We start from the raw sequence: 21529 nt of genomic DNA, 5'->3' as shown, positions 1-21529 counted from the left end.
ATCACTAGAATTTTTTTCTATTCATTAAGCTTAATTCTTTAAGACAATTTTTACATCAAAGAGAAAGATGAAGATACTCATGTAATCTAATGTTCTGTTGTACCATAGATACCTTAAATATTCAGAAGTTACCTAGCTCCCCATCTGGCTTGGAACTATAGTATTTAACTATAAATAAGGGGTGTGGGGGGTGTGTGTATGAACTATCTGTGAAAACCCAGACATGTGCTGATTTGCTGCACATTGGAAACTGTAGAAAGAGTTTAAGAAGGGTGGAAGGGGGAACCACAATTCACATTACCTTTTCAGTTACTGACAAAATTTATGTATCCAAGAGTTTGTTGTAGTCTGTGTATGAAAAATATCCCCAGACTGTATTAAGTGTATGGCAACAGTATGAAATCTCCTTTACAGGGCACCTGTTTGGTTTGCCACGGTTTGTGTGTTCTGCAAGAATGATTTCATTAATAATGACTTATGACTTCAGGAAGCAGGTAATGTGCTCTAAGTGACTCTGACACTAAATCTTTTCTAAAGTCAACAAATAGACAGCCTTCCCTCAAAAACAGTGGAGATATTAAAAAAAAAATATTATTGCAGAGTAATGTTTAGTGATGTCTGCAGGATCCTGACAGCTGTCAGCCAAACCCAACCTGTGCTGCCTCAACCATGGACTAAGTGAAATATATTGTCTTTAAAAAACCAAACCCCTTACAAATGTAAATCACTTTTATACAGATAAATATACACCCTGGGCAGAACAGATACGTTTGGAAAGGAAAGATACCTGTCATAGAAATATGGGCTACGTTCTTACAGAGGTAGGTGCTCATTATTTGTGTTGTTCAGCACTGATGTTCCTGTAAAGGGCAGAATGCTACTCTGTTAAGTGTCTGACATGCTCTTGTTGGGAGACAAATCTTATTCCAAATGGATTGTCTTTTTTAATAGGGAAGTGAGGCATAGATATGTCTTGGCAAAGCCCACACAGGAAATCTGAAGCGGAGCCAGGAACTGAACCCAGAATATGGGCTGCAGTCAGCATCTTGTTAGAAAGGTCACCCTTTGGGTCTCAGTTTATTAGCTTTTGAAAGACTTGATATTTCTCTCTCTTAGCTCATGTTCTACTATATTTTTGCATGAATAAGCTGATTCATTTCCATAAAGCTAGCAGGGTAATTTCAAGATTTAGGTTCTTGATAATTCTATCAAGTTTGGAATATATAGTTAAATGCAACTAATAAACCCTTTGTCAAGATGTGCAACACCTCTCAGTCTCTCCAATTAATTCTATGAATTAGTCTTGTCTTGGTACAGATGCTTCAAAATGACATCAGCTATTTTTGCCATATTTAAGAAGTTAAAAAGTGAATCAAATACAGCTGACATAAATATATGCCATTTTGATTGCATGTGGCACTGTAATACATCCTGAGCAAAACTTCTGGGCTTTCAAACTGTTCCAAATCTAGTATACGTGGTGTTTGGCTCTGTGGAAGGTCATTCTATCCATAGAACAGGGAGAACTACAATAAAAAGATCTCAAGATAAATCCTCTTATCTCATTCCTTGGTTGTGAAAGTGGCCAAGGAGATTTGACAATAACTGATAGATTCTGCAACATCAAGGTCTTGCAATATTTGCCCTGTCCCAGCTACATGCTGGTGCTGTGTGGTCTATTCATTATCATAGTCTTTGCTCACTTATATACTCACTGAGATTACAGCCCAGAATTTAGCAGTAAGAAACTGTATGAAGTCTCTACTAATAAAATCACCACTGCAAGTTAGATTTGCCATAAAGTAGATCAGGGCCCAGTTAAGGCTGAGCAAGACCTTTCTCTGTGACTAGATTAACCAATTGGTGGTACTATGTGGCAAGTGTGTCCTGCTCTGTGTGTACTGGTGGATTCAGTGGCTAAGACAAATGTAGCTGATGATGAATGTTCCCCCTTGTGCTGGTTTTGGCTGGGGTAGAGTTAATTTTCTTCACAGTAGCTAGCATGGGGCTGTGTTTTGGATTTGTGCTGAAAACAGGGTTGATAACACAGGCATGTTTTAGTTCCTGCTGAGCAGGGCTTGCACAGAGTCAAGGCCTTTTCTGCCTCTCACCCCACCAGTGAGTGGGCTGGGGGGGCACAAGGGGTTGGGAGGGGACACGGCCGGGACAGCTGACCCCAACTGACCCAAGGGATATTCCACACCATATGACGTCGTGCTCAGCATATAGAGCTGGGGGAAGAAGGAGGAAAAAGGGGACATTTGGAGTGGTGGTGTTTGTCTTCCCAAGTAACTGCTATGCGTCATGGAGCCCTGCTTTCCTGGGGATGGCTGAACACCTGCCTGCCCGTGGGGAGGAGTGAATGAATTCCTTGTTTTCTTTGCCTGTGTGCATGGCTTTTGCTTTACCTATTAAACTGTCCTTATCTCAAACTCCACAAGTTTTCTCACTTTTACCCTTCCAATTCTCTTCCCCATCCCACCAGGGGGGAGTAAGCAAATGGCTGTGTGGGGCTTAGTTGCTGGCTGGGATTAAACCATAACATCCCTTCAGTGGGATTGTTTCTGTGCCATGGTAGATGTCAAGGCACCTTTCTCACAGCCACTTCATCTTCCCCTTCAGTGTAGTGTGTTTTGTTGTTTAACTTCTAGTTTCCCTCTTCTACCCACATGGTGGCCTGTACTTTTTCATGCCAGTATTAGCTTTCATGAATGTAATTAATAGCATATGTACTTCAAGAAAGTGTAGTAATGATTATATTGTGTTTTCAGAAATCTGTTAAACAAAAAATAATTGAGTTGGGAAACTTGTGTCTGGCTCTAAGGTATTGAATTCCCTGAGCTTATTTTGGAGTGCTTGTAAAGTGAAAAAGGGAGACCAATTCCCATGAAGGGTCAGGAATTTAGTCAGGAAATAGCACAATACTTCAATTTACCTGTACAAGACTATAACCCTTCTGGAATTAAAGGTGTAACACTGAAGTCAGTAGAATTGTGCAAAGGATGTGTTTGGTATGTTACCAATTTGAAATTATACTAAAGAATTACAATCAATAAATACAGAAATCAGTCACTATTTTCAGTAAATGAAAAGGAAGCAGAAATACATTATGAGATTGCCTTTCGGTAAATAGATATGGATTGCCATATGTATATCTGAAAACAGTTTGAATGTTGCTGTGAGAATGAACCTCGTAAGAGCCTTACATTTGAAACATAGTGAGGAAGGCACTGCTAATCCCAAGCTGAATTTTTAAATTTCCTGGATATTTTGAAGTTTCAGATCTAGCCTCAGGTAGATCTGATGCCTTGAGGTTGCCTGTAACTTTAGAGCATTAGGAAAAGCTTCAGCACAGGCGAGGAAAGTAATTTGTTCTGGAAGGCATGGGCCCATAGCAGTGCTAAGTGGTGAGACAGGGCAGCTGTGGTGGTGTGAACTCCTTAAAGGCAATGATTTATTTTCTGTACCACTGCCATTTTTCCCGTTATTCTTGCTTGCCACAGTTTACCTGCTTGTCCCAGGATCATGGCTATATACACATTATGCAAAGCAGATACTTCTACATGGGTATAGAGCAGATTGTTTAAAAACATTACAGAAATAGAGGGCTGGTACAGCTTTATGCTGCCAGAATTCACCAGAGCGGGTTAAACCACTGGCCAGTTAAATGCAAGTATTGAAATTGTGCACGTTGATAATTCCATTTAAAGCATGTCAAATGACCTGAGTTAACATAATGATAATTGGATCATTTTAAGGCTGATACACAAGGAGCTTTTTCTAAGAGGATTGAATTGATGGGACTGTGAATGGTGTGGCAACATCAGTCTTAAAACAAATTATCTGGTGAGTAGCAAACCACCCCTATTGTATGTTACTGTCCTTTTTGAACTTTTATCTTTTTTAATTACAATGATTATAATAAGTCACTGATAATGAAATGCTTCAGACTACACCACCAACTATTATTTACCACTCCATTCATTGCTTCTGTTGGGTGAACATGCATCCTAATTAAACTGCCTGTGGAAACAACAAGGAATGCTAAGCCTTTGCAAGGTAAACAACACTTTGCCTACTGAAAGATAAGATAGCACTGTCTGTGGCTTTCTGTGAGAACTTCATCAGCTATAAATAGGTAAGCAGCTGTCACAAGTCAGATTTTGAACAAATATGCGGTTTTTGTATTTGCTTTGGCAAAGACTAAATAAACTCAGGCTGACCAATCATGCCACAGTTTAGCCACCTCACCATTAGGTAATGTGAGGGGTTTTTTTCTTCTGGTGGTAGGTGGACTATTTGCTTTTCTTACAAATGAGAAGATATTTCCATGCTTAAGATGATGATGCATTCTATTTTTATATAAAATTATTGCACCAGAAGAAGAAAGGCTGAAAAATGTTTGGAACAGTATGTTCAATATATTAGCTATGTTTGTTTCTTTCTGGTGGCATAAGCTTTTTTCCTTTATGTTGAGACTTTAGTCCCCCCTTTCCTAATTTATTCTATCTTCTTTTTCTAATTGCTAAGAAACTAATGACACTTCACACATGCTTTATTTCACAGCCTTTTTTTTCCTATCCAGCAGAACAACCCCCTTTATCCTCACTGCCTTAATGAATATAATTTCTTCTACTTCATATGCCTGCTTCTGTATCTTCTCTGCTTTCCTGGAGTTCCTGAGCAGCACTTCTGTGAACCCCTAAATTTGCCTTTGTCCTAGCTCTTATTTCTGCTGCTCCTTCTAACAGTCTGTGTTCCCCATTCATGGCTTTCCAAAGTATTTTTAGTCCAGAGTTGATAACTGAATTGTGGAGGGTGGGAGAAATGCAAACACTTGGGCAAATAAGGGCATGTAATTCAAACTATTGTGGCCTTGTGGTGTGCATAGGTGTCCTGGCATCATTGCCGCTATCTCCCATAAAGGTTGGTCTCTGGCTTCATGGTAAATGACAATAAATCAAAACAGAACTGAAGTGGAACTGCAATAGGTAGTACAGGACTGGAACACTGTCTGTACATCAGTTCATGAGCACCAAGAACAGAAAGCAAGCTTCAGAAGATCTGTATTAGTAAATGCCAAGCTGGCTGTTGCTTATGCAATTTTGGATCAGGAGGTGGCCTGACATGAGAACAAACAGAATTTGCAGGACCTTGTACTGGCCTGTGCATTTTCATTTAATAGCTGTCCTCCTGGTCAGTCTTTCATGAATCAACTGCCAGTCTGTTGAAATTGCTGTCAATTTTGTGGTGTTTGCTTTTTTTTTTCCATTTTAGAGCAAAATATTTATCTTTTTAATTCTCTAACCTATACATGGACTCTTTGTGCCTTCCCCTTGCAAGACTTGAAACTCATCTGCTTCATTTGTGCTAGCTCTGTATAGCTGGAAAATAAACTGCCTGTGGTCCTTCTCGGATCTGGTTCTTCTGTAACATCAGAATTCTAAATTACTTATCAATTATTTTGCACTAGCAGAGGACCAGTTATTGCTACCCTGTAAATGTGAACTGTTTATGTACTCTGACCTTGTCTGTAAGAACTTCTCTGTATTTATTCCTCCAGCATATTTCAAAAGATTCTGTCCTTCTGTATGATGGCTTCATAGTTTCTTCTGAAAAGAACAAACATCTCTCCTCTTTGTTTCCATAGACTACTCATTAATTTTCCCTTCATTTCCCAAGTATCTTTCAACTGTACTCAGTTTCACTCATAAAATTTATGTGAGAAAAGGACAGATGAAAGGATTTTTTCCTCTGGGAAAAATCAATGCTTGTGGAATGACTGAACAGTGGAATTGGGGGTGTGTGTGATTTTGAATGACTGGGGGGAGAGGAAAATGTAAAGGAAAAGGAAAGTAACACAGTTAAGCACTGTAACATTTAAATCACTTTGAAGTTTAACTCATATAATTTGACCACTAGAGGTCTGTATTTCCTATTTTAAAATAAAAGAATTGCTTTGTTTTATATTCAAGTGCCATCACTTTTCAAAATATCCCCTTCCTTCAAGATTATTTAAGATGCAAACACAAGGCAAAATACCTATCATTGAACTTCTGCGTTTATGTAAAGTATAATGTACTGGAGTGAACTATCTTATTTTAGTAACTACTAGCTTGTATCTAATTTCTTTTATTCTAGTACATTCCTGGTTTTGCTAACCTTCAGTCCAACTCTTGCACTTAAGTCATGGAACAAGATCCTGATATTTTTCAAAGACATATGCAGCCTAAACTCTCTAGTTTCTGAGAAAAATTAAGAATATTTTAAAATGGAGAGTAAAAGTATAGTTTATTTTAAAAATGCAGATGGAAAAATAGTGACACCTATTCATTAGACTAAAAGATTATTTTAAAACTAGCTAGACATGTTGTTAATCATACAACTCATCATACAAGTCTTTTTTTCCAAGTATCAGCCAGGGAGTAGTCTTGAAAGTAATTCTAGGTTAACTTGACTCAAACTTGTGTTTTCCTTTTTGGAGGAAGGTATTTTTATTGTTGAAAATGCCACTTCAGAACTATTTTTAATCTTTTTTTTTTTTAAAGTGATATAAGGGATTTTTGGAAATTAAAAGGCAACATGGGCCTATACATTTTTTATTATCCAAATGGGTATTTTTAGACCTCAAGTGCTATACATGTATTTCATTAACTGTAAACAACTTCACAACCTGAAAGTGTAAGCATCTTCAACACTTTTTAGCCCCGCCCCGCTCCTTTTTACTAATACACCTGGGTTGTCATTACCCCTTTGGACAGTGTCACCACATGATGATGTTACTCTGTTTCAAATTATTTATTTACCTAAATAATTCTCTAATGCTGGGAAGGGCAAACAGCTTTCAATCCAGGTAGAGAAGAAAGGTTGTTAGTGTTATAGTGACATTTATTTTATTGAAACTAGTAGATGAGCAAAGTAGAACCAAAAAATTTGTATTAGCTATATTGTCTTGTGCCAGATATGTAGAAATAATCAGTGTCTTGTCCTATTTTTATATCAAACTGCTTATACAGTGTCAGTGTATCTCTATGCACTTAAGGGATGTTTGGGTACAAGCATATGATGTTTATATCTTGAAGCTGCTAAAAATAGCATTTAGAGAGAATAGACGTGATATCTCGAGACAGAAAGCTAGCAAGCAGTTGGCTAGATTTAAAACACAGAATAAAGAAAACTAATCTTCCATTTGCACACTCAAGGGCTTTGTGTTAGAAATGGATGTGGCAAAAATTGGCATAAGTGAACGGCCACCTCTAAAACACTAATTTATGGGGCTGTGGAGAGAAGAATAGAATCTTCCAAGTACTGCTTTGGGACATCAAATTCTTAATAATACTACAATGTAATACGTGACACATTTTCTGCATGCTCTTTTTAACAGCCTACAGTTTAATAACATAACAGTTATAATTCTAGCATCTGCAGCAGCAGTGGAAGTTTGGACTATTTTTTGCGTATACTGTGATAATACTTACAGAGACCAGAAACGCTGGAAATATTTCTTTGTGCTACTTAGCTCTTTGGCCAGAGTTAACTCTACCAATTCCCTTGGAAGTTGGGAAATCCTGGTGTACATATTGCTATAAAATTTTACTTGCAGATGTTAGTGCCAAGGAAGGATTGCTCAACTTCACTAGTTTCTCAGCCTCACTAGAATTGAGTGCTGTAGTGAACGCTAGCATGGCAATTATTAGGGTTTTTTTTTTGTTTTGGGTTTGTTTTTTTGGGGGGTTGGTTTTGGGTTTTTTTGGTACAGGTTTGACTGATTGATCCACAGAGTACTCATTATGGTTAGCCAAAAGTCTTGCAGTTGAGAGTAAGTTTCAGTATTTTAGTTTATAGGTTTCATTTTTTGGATCTTCTAGGTTTAGGTTTAAAAGGAAACGTTTTCTGGGAGCTTTTCCTCTAGATACACACAATTTTGTTTTCTCTGCTGTTAAGAGGAGGAAAAACATTCTTGGGTTCAATAAATGTAGAACAGGACTCCAAAACACTGAAGGATTAACCATTTTCAACATGCAGTGTGTTTATCTAATCTCTTGGGGAAGGTCAGTGAGGTGGTGGTTTTAAAGACCACCGGTTCTGGCTTGACAGTGTATCCGATGCTCCAGATACCTTAGATTTTCATGTAATTTCCTGGTTCTTTCTTTCATGTTTATCTATCACAGCAACCTCTGTTTTCTTTCTTTGACCAAGGCTGCATGAATGTGTTGCAAACTCGCTGGTGTTTAATATGTCTTGGGTATTATACATCCTTAAGAGATATGAATATAAAATTATCTGCACAGCAGTAACTTAAAGCAGAAAAGATAATAAAATACAGTAAAATATATTTCTAGCTCAATACTTCTAGTTCAGTACTTCTGAAACTAAACATCAAAAGGCTAAGCTTCAGAAAAGATGGTGTCTGAAAGGTGAATCTTCATGTGATATCCCCTTGTCCCAGTCACCTCAGCTGTACTCTCTTGACAGGAATGAAGATCACCTTTTCCTTACTTAGGTTACTAAACCTATAGCTGAATTTTTAAATATGAAAAATTTATTGTTATAGCAGGAGGCAGTCACTCTTGTTTATATCACAGGGTAAAAAATTGCCTCTTTTTTCTAAAAGAGGCTGAACACAGACATATTAAGACTTTGAAATGAGGGCATTAACTACCATCATCAATCCAGTATGGATTTTTGCACCTCAGTTCTAGCCATTAGCTTTACCAAAAAGGAAGACAAAAATGATCAATAATCAGCAGGCTTACCTAAAGTCTGCTTCTGAGGGATGTCATCTGCTCATATTGCTAACAATGCCATCTACTGCACATCAGACGCCAGGAAAGGAAGAATTAATCTATTTCAGATCAAGGCACGACTAGAATTTCTAGGGTTTTCATCACTGACATGAAAATATTTTTGAAGGGCAACACAATGTAAAGCATTGTTTTATTATAAATATACAGCTTACTGCACATTCGTAACTTCAGATTTGATGCCTGCTTATGCAGTATCTTTACGGTATTTGGAAGTACCCCAAAGAGTCAATAGTTAACAAGAATTAAGCCATCAAGTCCCAGAACGAATAAAAGTGAGATTATTTTGAGCTGTGAAAGGTTACATGCTGCACGGTTACTTTCTCTGAGTGATAGTAAATGAACGGATTAACACATTTCCTTTATTGCAGATGGAATTGCCTATATAAAATATAGTGTGCCCCATGTGATCATTTTTAATAAAAGACAGAAATCAAATTCAGGTTTGTTAAGTGCGAGTGAAATCATCTGATGAATTTTAAGTTTCTTTTCTGATAGCTTAGTTCCATGGAGTAAGAAGTTTTATTCTTTTCTTAGTTACACAGCAGTGCATGTCCTACCTGGACACCTAGCCACACACCTAAAATTTGTATCAGCACCATTATTTCCATCAGGAATGAACCACAAGCTTTTACTCTGAACTCTTCCAACCTGAGGAGTAAGGCAATTTACATTAATTCTGGGGTTGATCCAGATCTATATTTCAGCTTTATATTAAAATGGCTGTGGAGAGGCAACAGAGAAAAAAAGACTTCCTGAAGTAAAATGCGCTGCTGAAAGCCCTTATTGTGCCCTCTTCTAACGGAACAGAGATCAGATACATATGAGGTATCTTACCTCCTTTCAGATCATATATAAAATTGCAATTTGACTTACTGGATATTTCATATATCTATTAATTTGCCTTTAAGGTTATGCGGTATGGGTGCCTCCATAAGTATGCAAAACTAGCAATAACAACAACTGTTCTTCCTTCCCAGCTTGTAGGAGAAATACTGTGATTTCTCCTGTGAAATTAGTGATTTAGTTATTAGTGATAATCACTAAATCACTAACCAATCAGTAATATCAAATTAGTGATAATACTACTGTGACTTCAAGTGTGCAGAGCTTAATAAGGGATTACAAGACATTTTCCATGCCGTTTTGAGTATCACTGGTCTCTGGTCAGGCCTATTTCTTGCTGGAGTGACTGTCTTTGTGCATTGAACACTGAAAGAGTTCTTAGTTTCACTGTCCAGATCTTCTCAGTCAATGGTTTCACTGGTCCAGTAGAAGGTAGCTATCACCTGGAGAGTGGCCTTTTTGGGGGGATAAAGGCCCCTTCATCCAAATGCTCTGAATGCAAGACAGAGCCTTTCTCTTCTACTGCTGTTCAAGGAAGAGCTGATATTCTGAGCAGCACAGAGGGACATCTAGGCAATTAGCTTGTTGCTTTGCTGGTTTTTAATAATATCTGAATTTATAGACAATAGTTTCAGCTCAAGATGTAACTTAGAGATCCCAATTGTGCGAAGAATTGCTGAGGCCAGAATTGGCTCAGGAAGAAAGAGTAATTGCACGTAAAGATCCTTTATAGAACTGAGGCTTTTCATGCCCTTTTTGAAATTCAAAACTGTTGAAAAGGTGTCAATATGATTATCAAACTGAGACCTTCCCCAGTGCTCAAGGAAAGGTAAGTTTTCAGGATTTCTCTTATTGGCATGATCTCATTCTGTGATTAAAACAGATGACTTGTTACTTGAGCCACTTGCTCTTTCTCTAGTTTCACTAAGACATGAAGAAACTTGCCTGGTAGCAATGCTGGGGATAGTCTTTTGGTGGAACATTGTTGCCACTGTTAGATTATCTTTACAGCTGCTTGAAAACAGAAAAGAAGTGTGCTGTCTACAAATATCGAAGATCCTGTAGCAGAAATGATGCATTTCTGTTATCTAGATCACCTGAAAGGATGATGCTTCAGGGTGCTGCTTCAAAAGGCACAGACTATTGTAAGAATGAAGCTGCTTTTGCTAACTTAGAAAAGCACGTAGTTACCGTGTGCTTTTACCATGTAGATTTTAAAAAGCTCCTGAAATTCAGCCGAACTCTGGGAAATCTACCCTCAGTGGAGGGGATGATGCAACTCCTACTGAGGTCACCACAGACAAGGTCAGGCAGATGCTGGAAATCTGTCACAGGTTGTTGCTCTTTTGGCATTGTGTGAATAGTGACTTGTCAAAGAAGCATGATCTTACAGGCATGGAAGATGCAGAGAGAAACATTTTTGATAGGTAAAGGAAAGAAGGCTGGGCTTTGCTAAGGAGTCCAAACACAAAGGTTTTAAAGAATCAGATGCAGCAGTGTTGGCAGGAAAGGAAGAGTTAGCCCTTCTTTTGTTAAAACACACAATGAAAATTCACAGCATATGGAAATTATTTTTATACAGCAGAAAGGAATGAGAGGTTAACCTCAGGAGTGCTACATAAATCTTCCTTTTGGGAGTTGAATGAAATTTTTGCCTCTTTAGAGGTTATTATTCGCATTCTAGCATTTATCATTTGATGATCGCAGTTATGTGTAAGTAATGTTCTGGGGTCTTGAGAGTAACAGCTACCCATGTAGAAATGAGCCCCAAAATATTAGTGTCTCATGGGATTCCTTGTTCACAAACTGTTACTCTGTTACTGACTCCAGGACATGAGAGGGCTCGTGTTACATATTGCTCTTCCTCACAGCTTTGGCAGCATATAATACTCTAACATGTTTTTGTATTTTAATTTGAAGCCTACAAATATTAGAAATGTGCATCATTTAACATTGCTACAGGCCAGAGGAATTTCTGCACCACAGATTCTTTTCATGCAGGGATGTGATGCTATTCCTGCAGGCAGCTGTGAGGAAGCACCAGGTACCCAGTTCACTTCTCTAGACTCCCCTGCCTCCTGTGATGAAGACTCTCCACACTCTCAGCTTTTATTAGCTGACATAAGCCAATGACAAAGGTAAAGGTTATATCTTTTAGTTTATTATGGGTAGCTGCACTGCAATGTAATGTGTGTGAAATGAAATGTAGTGTGTTGTGAAATGTGGGCCTCTTCTGCTTTTTGGTCCAGGGAGAAAAAAATGTGAAGAAAGATAAAATGTCTCTTAAATTCTGGTCAGATTGTAAAATAACAAAATGATGTGTCATTAAAGGATGGAAAATAAGTATTACTACAGCGAGGCAGACAAAAAAAAAGTCAGTATAGCCAGATAAGGGCTGGCTATAAGAGGGGTATTACAATCTACTCTGTGAAAGTCCAGATACTGAGATCAGTAAGTATATGCTTACCAGCCTCTGGGTAAACCCAGGTAAAATTTACCTAAGTTTAAACTCTTGGTTATATTAGTGGTTGTTCATAATTTAGCAGAAAATGGGATTTCATGCATCTAAATTAGAAATTATAATGTTCTAAAATGGTTAATGCATGAATGACATGCCCACAGCAATATGCAGACACTGTCAGAATCTTCTGTCACTGGCAGAGACCACAATAGACAATGGGATGGAAAGGTCAAGGATGCAATTGTGTCCTCATGAACCAAATCACCTGCTTCTGGGAGAAAAGGATTTTTATGAATCTAGGTGCAAGTTCTTTGGCATTGTTCTGTTTTACAGCTTTATTGTGAAAGACACAACTCAAAGTCACTGGTGTTACTAGTATAAAACTACTGAAAGGGATGTTTTAATTAGCTTTCTGTTGCTTCCTCTAGGAAAAGATGTTTGCAGGATGGAGGGTAGGGGACACAGCTAGTAACTCTGTAGACAAAGATGGGAGGTGATAGGACTTTTGTGGAATTTCAGGTTAGTCCAAATAGAGGCTTCCTTGCTTTGTCCTGGTAGCTTAGTTTATTCAGAGACCACAGTGTCATTTGCGTATTCTCCCACAGTCATGTTACTCTTCTGCTAAGCCAGAAGATGCAGAGGCAAAAGTTAACATTATGTATGCAACTTAAGCTCCTGAACAACTTTCCTTAGTTAAAATGAGAAAATAACATGATGAGCAATGAAGTCTGCAAGATATTACTTCTACTTTTCTGGTACAAGGAACTGCCTTCCTGTACTTTCTTGTAAAACAGTAAGAAAGGTGCTACAAGAGAACTTACATACATAAATTTGCGCCAGGTTGTGCAGCAAATCAGTAACATTCTGACATGCATGGAAACATTCTGATGTGTGTGAGGCCTTACCTATACATTAATCCTCAAAAGGACATTTTCCTGCCATTAAGCTAAATCACCCGGGTGAAGCCATGATGCACCTGAGCTCTACAGACTTAATATGCAGGAGGTGCTTTTTATTTTTACCCCTCCCTCCCCCCACAAAAATAGAGAAGGCAAGTGTAAATTAATAACTAACATGCTTTAGAAATGCATTGTGCAGAGTAATAGCGTTGTCTTCATCTGCAACAACGGCTAATCTGTCAGAAAGTGGGAGATAAAAGAAACACTTAAAATTCTCTGCTTCTACACTAGAAATTGGGAGACCTCTGTCACAGAGGTGCTCCACTTTGTAATCTAAAGGAAATTAGATGAGCTGGCTAAGAGTAGTTTGTGTTGCACGCTGTTATCTAAAAAGACTTTCTAAAAACCTCTAACTAACCACATCGGTGATAAGAAAGAAACAGTGATGTGATTTAAGTGACTGATAGAAGCTTTTGCTTTGAGTAATGAAAACATTAACTGAAAAAACAAGCACACACGCAGATGCAGCACGTCGGTGTTGATGTGGACACAGACATAGCAATATCACTAAAGTATGGGTCATGTTAACTACACCAACTAATGTGGAAGTTTTATGACGACACTTCCAAGACCACGGCTAGTGATTTCCACATAAATTTCCACTAGTCAGAGTGTTATGGCTCTGGGGAGAACAAACCTCATGTTGAATCTTTTTTTGTCCTTTTGACTTCATGCTGAAAAATAACGTTCTTTTACTGGAGAAGCAAAAGCAAAGGTATTGTGGATTTCTGTGCAAGGAAATAGACATTAGATTTCAACACCTTTGTTCAGAGGAAGCTTTGTCTTCCATGTGTCATAATTCAGCAATACATAATAGGATTTGGTTCACTGTGTCTGATCTGAGACACTTGATTACTTTTCTTTTATATAATTAATTTAGATATCCTTACAGTGGGAAAATATCACACTATGCCTCAGAAAAGACTTTTCTTCCTTAAATGAGAATGTTAGGAACAGCCTGGAGGGAAAAGTTGAAAGATTAAAAGCAAAGGATCAGCATGGAGGCTTCTTAATGAATACCTCATTAGGGTCAGAAAAGGGAACCAAAAGCAGAAAGGAGAGAAAACAGTATGAGTTACTGGTGAAGTACAAGAGTTTATTCAGACAAAAAAAAAAAAATCTTTTAAAATGGTAATGCAGCTAAGCCCAAGAGAAGTTAGTATCATGTAACCCTTAGTAAGTATAACATGGAAAACATAGAGGCCCAATTGTGCTTTCACTTGAACAAAACTCCTGTTAAGGGCAGGTCATTATGAGGACTAGAAGAAAATTTGAGTATCCAAATATATAGACAGCAATGTATCTGTGATTTTTGTACAAGTCAATTAGACTAGCGAGGTGCTAAGGGGTTAATCAAAGAGATTGAAAGGTCAAATACAGACACCTTAATCCATGTCAGTGTAAAAGGTATTATCACCCAGGAAAAACCAGATACTGTGATCGCTGGTGCTTTGTCTGGAAGGCAGTACACTTAATAGAATGATACCAAAATAGATGTTCTGCCAAATTTGTACAGCTCATTTCCTGTTTTTTTTTCTCAAGTAAAATTTATTGCTCTATTTTGAAAATAAAATTCACTAGTGAACTTTCTCTACTGTCCTGGCTTTAAGATGTTCCTGTGGGTACTGAGGACCAGCAACAGAGGTAGCAAAACGAAGAAGGCTGTTACAGCCAGAGTATGAGCTAAGCTGTGATGCTGTGAATCAGTGGATCCTCAACCAAGGGCAGTCTTGGTTCTCTGGCAAACATAACTGCGCAGATGCCTGGAAAAGGTAGTGCTGTGCCCTCCAAAAGGTGCCACAGGTGCTTTACTTTAGTACTAGGAAAATTACCAACTGAGCTGAGCACATGCTTGAATGTGTGGTCCCGTACACATGACTTTTTCTGGTGGTATGTTTAAGAACATAGCAAATGATCATAAAATGTATTTAAAGGCAAAATATTTTTGAACCTTTTTCCTTTGAAGTGCTTTTTAGGAAGCACATGAGTAAAGAAGTACCTTTTACCTGAAATAAAGCTGGATTTGAGAAAAACTGTAATTGTCTTATCATGGCAAGCTGCTAATAAAGCCAAGCAGAAAGTAATAATGAGAGAAATTTAACAGCAGAGCTAGAGTCCCAGTTTGAAAACAGGTGTTGATTCCTGCCCCATGCTTTCCATTTCTGACTGTTGTGCATTGAGGAAATCCTGAGCAACTGTTGGAAACTGGGTGGTAGCAGACTAACTCTCAGGGTCAATTTACCTCATAAGGGGAATAAAGAAAAATTGTATAAACTTTTTAGGCTTGGGTAACAAGAATGAGGGGAGAAAGGAGAAAAGGTGAAAACCAACAGGAGTTTATAAAGAAAAAGATGAAAAGGCGACATATCCTATAAACTCAGAGTGGGAGGGGTATGTGTAGTTCCTCAACAAACAAGCTCTTTGTGCATGGGCTGCCTGCTTCAAGGAAAGGGTCTGGCCAGGCTCTGCTGATGCTACAGCAGGGTTAAAAAGAGGATAACTGCCAACAGAACATTTTTTAGGGAAGTAAACGAATGCATTTTTCTCTCTTGCGTAAGCCCCCCAGCATAAAAGTACAGCTGTTCAGTGGTTTTCTGGAATGTTTTACTATTTGCATGGGTCCCTCTGAGCTAGAAATGCTGAGGCACAGTACTCCCATTCAGTACATCCCTCTCAATTTTCAGAAAACTGGGGGGACTCAGGAATGCTGTTTTATTTTCTATTTCTATTCCTAGACTTTATCTACTGATTATTAGACTGCACTACTTAACGATCTATCAGTAACTGACAACTTTGTATGACCTAAAAGTAAAGAAAGGAATAGGTGAATTAGCTAAAATTAGGCGTTTAGTTAAATCATTTTTTGTTTTGGCCGTAACTCATAATTACAGCTTTCACCTCAGTGAAATACTGTCTAAAGATTGACCTTGCCCGAATTCAGTACCAGTTTCTTTAGATATCGCCAGTTACCTTTTGCTGTAGCCTGCTTTTTGTCTTGTCTTCAATCATGCCACTCACTGATGCATTGCCAATCTGATCTCACTTTCCTGCTGTGAGGTCGTCTTCAGTTATTACCCATTTTCTGTGCCTATAAAAGAAATGCTACTCAACTACAATAAAAGGAGATAAACACCACAAATAGTAACCAAGCATTCTAGCTAGTGTTGTTATATAGCGGATACCTGGATAGTTGTGCTATCAAACAAAAACCAAATGGAATGAAAATTGTAAGACACCTGACAGCCCAAAATCTGTAGTTGTTTCAGATGAAGGTGCAACAGAGAATACTAACAGCATGCTATTTGGAGCATGATATATTCCTACCTCTAGTTGCAATTCACTTAAACTCAAAGTCATTTTAGTAAAATCCATCATTTATCTGAAGATAAGGCCATAAATGATTAGACCAGCCATTCTATTTCATATGTGCTTTGTCTCAGACAATCACAGCTGTTAGGACTTACAGTCAAGATAACTTCTTTTCAGTTGTTTGTTACAGCTGAGGTAAGAAGAATCAAGCACAAGTACCATAAATCCTCTTGTTCGTCAGATTTGTTAAATTCCCTAAAATGTTCAAAAATGACACAGATTCTTCTAGAGTCCATTGCCAAGAAAAAAAATTGACAGAAGGATAAGTTTTAGAAGATAGTACAGAACATGGTATGAGTGCTCTGAGTACAATGACTGTCTATTGGTGAAAGTGATCTTAAGAGACAAGTTTGTTGATGGAAAGGGAACTAAAAGAAATTTTGTGGTTAGCAAAAGCTTACTGTCTTGCTTTTCACTGCAGGGTTTTTAGGACTAGAAGAGACAGAAAATGATACCGTGATTAGTAACTTTCTGTGCAATAGCAGCTGGATATAAAAAACCAGCTCTGCTGGAGCCTTTCTGATCTTCAGGCTGCAGCATTTGGGCCTCATACATGCTATCTACACACCTTTAAGCTCTAAGAGTAAATTATGTTGCCAGCTACTCAAAACTCCAATGTATTTGAAATCACCTTGTGTATACATGCCAAGATTTTAACTTTGCATAAAATTTTAACTCCGGAACTGCTTGCTTATTCACCTGGAAAATAGTATCACACTTCTAGAGTGGAACCTGTATGCATCATGTCTTGATAGGTAGCTAGGGTTCAATTCTCAGCAACAGCAACCTGCTTATTCCTGTCAGCATGGTGGAAACTAACTCTACAATAGTGAAAAGAAAAAAATAGTCTTCCCTCCACTTTTCCTCTCTTCATAAATGATCCACATTTCTCATTTTGTCTTCAGAATTCCACAAGATTTCTAAAAATTTCTCTTTGTGATGCTCTGCAATTTTCTCTTAGGTTCTCAAACCTGATCTTAGATAAGCTAGATAAGGCTTAAAAACTGAAACAAGATTACCAAAGGCTAGAGATTTAGCTGTACATGTAAGAGAGTCTACAATACAAGCGGACTGCTGTGGGCCTATAGTGGCCAGGCTATACCCTGACCTAGCCCTCGCAGCTGTAAACTATAAATATTACCAGGGCTCCAACTCTGAAAGGATTCTGAGATTATACTTGTCTTTCTGGAGAGAGATGATGGTTTAAAATCAATGGGGTCTGATGTGTAATTACTCTTTAACTGGCAGTGCAATCTAGATTAATTGTGAGGCTAGGGTTCATTTAATTTCCTTTTTTCTTCTCTGGTCTGTCACTTGTTGGGGCAGGTCTGATCCTATTCCCTGTCAAATAAGTAGTCTCTTACACTCAGCCTGTGCCGCTTCATCTAACTGCCCAAGTCGCCTTCATTATAGCTAGGGAAACAACTGCGGTGTTTCTGTTTGAACTTTCAGGCCTCTCTTCATGTTAGTCTTCATGTCAGTCTTCATGTCTGCCAGAGCAGATGTGTTGCTGGGTTGCCAGTATTCCTGTCACAAATAGGTGAGGGGTTTATTTTGCTTTGCTGCCCACCTCCCTTCCCCTGACTTAGCCATTTGGCCACTTTCTTTGGCATATCTAATATACTGCCACAGTAGATCTATTCATGTACCGATAAATCTTGATAACCTGTTTCCCCAACTCAACTTTAAGTATAACACATCCAAATTAAATTTTAGTCTATTTCTCCTCGTGTTGAGGTGTCTCCTGGAAGATAACCATGAAGTTCAGCTAAAAAAAGCACAAGATTAACCATGTAATGTGAGTCAGACATAGTATTTGATTAACATAATGCAAAAATATCCATATTCTCTATCCAACTCGAGACAGAACCTGATCTTTTATGAACTTACCAAGGCAGAAAAGGAGACTTTAAGGGTGGGGAACAGAAATACATGCCAACCACTCAGAAACAACGGGGTGCTTCTCACAGCCTGATTAGATGCCCTAAAATTTGGGCAATAATTAGGCACTGGAGCCTCAAGACCTCAAGAAGGTCCAAAGAAAAAGGAGAGGTAGTGAGCAAATGAGAGTAATCGATGACATCTTAAGACGTTTTCAACTAATATTATACTTTTGCATAAGCAAGAGTTTAACTGGGATAGTGTAATGAGAGTTTGTAGTTTATGTAACTTTAAATTACCATATTAATTTTTGCAGCTGTAATAAGTAACCACAGGTAGTGCCAGGGAAAAGGACTATCTAAATGTATTCTTTTAACAAACACAGAGGATAAAATTACCACAGTGCAGAAAACTTAGGAGTGTAGGAAAATACTGTGAGTGCCCATTATCTGAAATAAAATTTTTAATGGGAATTGACTCTGACACATATCTCTGTCTGCAAACACAGTCCATACGTTTCAACAGAATTATTCTAGAAAGTGTAAATAAAGCACTATGTTTACATTCTGCAGCTTCCTCTGTTTTTACAGTACTACAAATAGCAAAAAGAAATGAGATACATTTTCAGATATTTAATACAATTAAAGATAATATTATTCATTCACTGGGTAACACAAATACAAATCATGCACCACCTTGTTCTAAGTGGAATGTAAAAAGCTGGTTGTGGTGTTGTGACATTGTAAACTGAAAGGCAGTACTTCCCTCCCTTCTCCAGTGCTCTGGATACTGGTATTTCAGGCTGGTATTTACTGCCTTTTAAACCCGTAACTTGTAGTTGCAGTTTGCACATCCTGACCAACCCAAGCAAGGCCCTGTTTCCAAGCAGGAAGGCAGGACACCTCACACCATTGGAAACGGGCCCACTTCTCCTCCTACTCCAGGGTAAGAATTACCTGTCTTTACTGCCTACCTTGACAAAAGTAAGGTGAGAATGAAACCAATTGTATTAGAATTTAATGACAAATGTGACTTCCCTCTCTTAATCATACAGGACCACTTTGCGTTCTCAGTTTAGCAATGTAAACTAGGAAGCACTCTCTAGTTGAAAATGATTTTTCTCTGCTATGTAGTTCAGGTTGTAGAGAGGAAAGGTGTACAGAAATAAAATGTTCCTGCTGGAAAGGCATATAGTTAAAATTCTTAAAACATGAGCGAAAGTTTAATTTGTAGGCACTTCATCGCATTTTTGAAAGATGCTGTAATTTAAAAGATTATGGTGGCAACAAGCAAAATTAACTCCCATAGTCAGAGGTGTGCAACATTTGTCTGACGCTAAGACAGAGCTACAAGTGCATTTCTACACCACCATGGCAATTACCTTCTTCAGGTCATACTCAATCCTCCTATTCAGGCAAAAGTTTAATCATGTTAGCGGTGTGGGTTCATGCAAGTGAAAAGTGAAGACAGCCCACCTTACATGAAAATCCCTCTTTATCCTCATCCCTGTTTGGGGTTTGTAATTTTACTGAGCCCATTTTCGAGCCTGTCCCATGCTACACAACAATCGAAACAAGTACTGCCACTCACGGAAGTGGTAGAAGTTTGCAGTGAACTGTAGCCTGCTCTGAACAGAATCCTGCTGTCACTTATGCCATACATCTTGTTAATTCCAGTGGGTTTGCAGATATATAGAAATGGCTGGAACTGAATTATGCAGATTTATTGCTTGTACAGACTGTGATCTGACACATTTAGTTACCGATATGCCTGTTTACTTGCTTGGAATAATATAGGGCTTGTGTGCCTGTAAATAACCAATAACATTTTAAGCCTTTTAATGTGTGGAGAGTGGGAGGACAGTAAATATGTTGCAGGATTTCACCTGAACATGTTGAAGAACTCTAGTCCAGTTTTCTTTTTAAGAGTCCACACTAAGTTGAAAAGCTGGCTGATGCCAGGGGGAAAAAAAGGGTGGGTGGGTGTGTATTTTAACCTCTACTAACTAAAATTTAATCTCTGGGTGCAGATCACTCAATATTTTTTTTTTCCTGTAGAAAGAGATAAGTCTGGTTATGGAGAGTGTATGCTACACAGACCAGTACTGGTGGCAGTTGTATTGCTGTGAGGCTGAAAACCAGAAGCGTTTGCACAAGCCTAAAAAATCGTCAGCATTGCCTTTAGTGATTTTTAATTAATTTATATCATGAGCTTAGCACAGTAATAAAAATTTCAAGTGCTCGTCTGATCTTGACCAGACGTAAGAGGGCTGGCTCTCGTAGGCTGTTGGGAAGAGCCTTGATGGTGAGAAGGTGTTACTGCTCCCAGCGCTGTGCCTTCTGTCAAAGGGTGCCTTTGCTTTATCTTCAAACCGCTGACAAGACACAAGGGCTGATAGAGGGCACGGCTGCCTGGGGGGTCTGTGGGACATTTAGCTGCCTCCAAAATAAATACGTGGTGCAGGCTTCGTGAGCCAGGGCAGAGGGCTTACGTGCCTGCGTTTTGTCCAGAACTGAGACTTCCTCTGCCAACCTCATCTAGCCAAACCATAGATTCAGCAGGAGGCTGTATCAGAAGCCACACGCACGCTCCTTCCCCCGGGGCCAGGCAGCGCGTTCCCGAGGCGCAGGCGAGAAGCGGCACGACGGCCGGCCGGGCTCCAGCGGTAGAGCCCGGGGCCGCGCAGGGGCCGCGCAAGCAGGGGCCGCCGGAGGGACGCGCCTTACCTGGCTCCGCGGAGGGCCGGCCAGCCCCGGGGCGAGGAGTGGCCGCGGCCCGGCGGGGGCGGGCGGATCAGCCCCGACGGCGCTCGCACTGCACCATGCTCGGCTCGGCTGGGCTGGGCTCTACCGCGCTCTCCCTGCCCGGCCGCGCCGCTCCTCCCGCTCCGCTGCGCGGCCCCTCCATTTATAGCGAGGGGCGTTGCAGCACAGCCCGGCGCGCCCGCTGTCCCTCCCCAGCCACCCACCCAGCCCCCGGCACAGACCCCTCTGACCCGGGTCCCTCCCGCTGCTCCCCGTCCCTCCGGCACCCCCGCGGGGGGGAGGGGGCGCCGGCCCGCACCGCGGGGGTGCCCGAGGCGGGGTGACGGGCGGGACGGGGTGTCCCGCGGCGCCGGCGCCCCGCGACTGGGGCTCTCTTCGGCGCAGGGCGACCGGCAGCGCAGCGCAGGCTGCGTGGGTGCTGCCCTCGGGACGGGCGTGGGGCGC

The 21529-nt window shown here is 39.7% G+C and overlaps 1 protein-coding gene across 4 annotated transcripts in view; it reads right to left on the bottom strand.

The window, feature by feature from the left end:
- The window catches only part of AGTR1 (angiotensin II receptor type 1), a 30414-nt gene extending 9134 nt beyond the window's left edge, over positions 1-21280 (bottom strand). The window contains exons 1-3 of one of the 4 annotated variants that reach the window (XM_075098889.1): positions 21047-21279; positions 16041-16158; positions 8757-8811 (exon numbers count right to left, since the gene is read on the bottom strand). The gene's annotated coding sequence lies outside the window, so the exon portion shown is untranslated. Of the gene's footprint in view, positions 1-8756; positions 8812-16040; positions 16159-21046 lie in introns of all 4 variants that reach the window. The other 3 variants (XR_012661517.1, XM_075098888.1, XM_075098890.1) reach the window with 3 other exon arrangements.
- Between the last annotated feature and the right edge of the window lie 249 nt (positions 21281-21529).

The sequence above is a fragment of the Phalacrocorax aristotelis genome, chromosome 7 (assembly GCF_949628215.1).
Source record: "Phalacrocorax aristotelis chromosome 7, bGulAri2.1, whole genome shotgun sequence".
In the NCBI taxonomy this organism is placed as follows: domain Eukaryota; kingdom Metazoa; phylum Chordata; class Aves; order Suliformes; family Phalacrocoracidae; genus Phalacrocorax; species Phalacrocorax aristotelis.
The sequence above is the reverse complement of the archived record's forward strand: the minus strand, read 5'-3'. Positions and strand labels throughout refer to the sequence as shown.